The sequence below is a fragment of the Epinephelus moara genome, unplaced genomic scaffold, assembly GCF_006386435.1.
Source record: "Epinephelus moara isolate mb unplaced genomic scaffold, YSFRI_EMoa_1.0 scaffold1611, whole genome shotgun sequence".
Lineage (NCBI taxonomy): Eukaryota > Metazoa > Chordata > Actinopteri > Perciformes > Serranidae > Epinephelus > Epinephelus moara.
Genome location: NW_026079117.1, coordinates 1 through 2,101, shown reverse-complemented (window position 1 = coordinate 2,101; position 2,101 = coordinate 1). Strand labels below are relative to the sequence as shown.

At 39.6% G+C, this 2,101-nt stretch overlaps 1 long non-coding RNA gene across 1 annotated transcript; it reads right to left on the bottom strand.

Annotated features, from left to right (window-relative positions):
- Nucleotides 1–91: 91 nt before the first annotated feature.
- Nucleotides 92–916, bottom strand: LOC126387043 (uncharacterized). Its single transcript, XR_007569586.1, has 3 exons — nucleotides 529–916; nucleotides 397–425; nucleotides 92–247 (listed from the first exon to the last, which is right to left on the bottom strand). It is a non-coding gene; the product is annotated as an uncharacterized LOC126387043 (long non-coding RNA).
- Nucleotides 917–2,101: the final 1,185 nt, after the last annotated feature.

The window sequence follows — 2,101 nt, the reverse complement described above, 5'->3', positions numbered from 1 at the left end:
AATTTAGACTTAAGTTTTTTAACATCTAAGAAACAACTTGAATTTATGCTACACATTGTCTTTTTTCTGTAAGATATTTTTTGGGGCATTTTTGTCTTTATAGTTAGGACAGTTAAGCGTGAACCACCGACGCCCCTGTTTTTTCTTGTGAGCTGATGTTGAAGTTGGATCAGTGGAGTCTGATGGAAGCAGAAGGTTCTCCGACGTTTTCATAGCTGACTGTACCTTCATCTTCATCATGATGCACCTGTGAAAAACAACACAACACACTGAGATAAAATGGAACAAATAAATCACTGTAGTTGTCGCAGCAACTTAGATTCAAAACAATACAGTCAGTACTGTTCGTGAGATACCAGAAACACAAGCATTTGATTACTCAGTTTTAAAACTCACAGCATCGTCCTCCATCTGTGTTTGGCTCCCTTAAAAAAAAACAAAAAAAAAACAAGAAAAAAGAATCGATTTACATTTCCACACTGTAAATCCTGGTTTATTAAACCATCTTGTTTATAAAAATGATCTCACCTTTAGTTCTCTTCCATATGTTGACTGTGACAACACTTATTATGAGTGTTGCTAAACCCACAGACACAATAATGTACCTCCACCAACCTGAAAATTAGAATAAAAACATTTAAAACATTTTGGCTGCCGTGTTTGATCTATTTAATGTCCTGTAGTTAAAAGAGAATCAACATATGAAAAGGGGAAACCACTGAGCTAAGGCACACTAGCATTGAGCCAAGGATATATGGTTAAAATGCCTTTATTACAGGTGAAGGCCAGGTGGCCCCCTGACAGTTTGGCCCTGCCTTCAGGCCTGTTAAGTTATCCATCCATTTCGTCAGGGCATGGCTGGAAAAAGGAGTCAACCAGAGAGGAAAGTTGTGATCCATTATATAGACACCTGGTGGCCAGGAGGCTATATTACGTAAGGGATAATGTATAATGAGCCGGTGAATACTGGGAAAATAACTCCCGACAGGGCAATAGAAGGGAGTTGTTTTCCCAGTATTCACCCGCTCATTATACATTATCCCGCTTATTACACGGCTAATTATCAGTTGAATAGACAGAATATTGATTAATTATACATTTTGTAAGCGGTAACGGCTACTTTAGCCCGATAAAAAAAAGTAACTGTTGTCAGGGCAGCGTCCCTATAGCAACGCCGGGCTACATAGCAACTGTGTGTAATGATGCTACTAGCAGCGGTCATTACACAGTAATATCAGACCGCAGAATGCCGCGACTGACCAGTCAGAATGCAGCATTTAATAGAGCCGTGTAATAAATCAGCATATCACAAAGTAAATATGCCACAAGTAGACTGTGGGGAAAAAGGTGAATATTTACCTATATACCTGCACATGATTTAAGTTTTGGGACAGTGTTTTCAATGTTTCTCAATTTTCCTATTTTTTTTTTCTTCTTAAAGATTGTACTTTGGGCTTTTTTGCCTTTAAAGACAGGACAGCATAGTGGTGAAGTGGTAGACAGAGAGGGAACGGCATGCAGCAAGGGGCCGCAGGATGGAGTTGAGCTACGTTTTAATGCATAGGGCGCCTGTTCAAACCACCAATCCTCCAACACTCCCTAGATTTTGCTATTTAAGATTACACAGTATCATATACATCCTACATCATTGACATTTTACTGTCTCGTAATCAAAGTACCGTTTCATCTCATATGATAAGAAGCAGCCTACTTCATTCATGGTTCTGATGATGTCACTTGCAATTAACAGCCCTGCCTCTTTCACATGAATGGTTATGGCTGGATAAGAAAACCCAGAGTTGACTGAACTAGTTCATAACCAGGTTTGCAGTACTGGTTATCCAGACGGCAAATGTTAGGTTTAGTCAAACCAGATAACGAGGAGATATCCTGGGTAAGTTGAACTGACGTCGTAGTACAGGCCTCTGGAGAGGTTGGAAAAAAGATATATGTTTCTTCCCTGTTCCAAAACCAAAATCAGACCCTGAAAAGTGGAGGGCTAGCTAACTAGCTACTGAAGATATAGCCTACTGAATGTACACACATGCTGCTTTTGCTTTTAATGATCATAACAGTGAATAAAGACCGACCCTGCTGTACA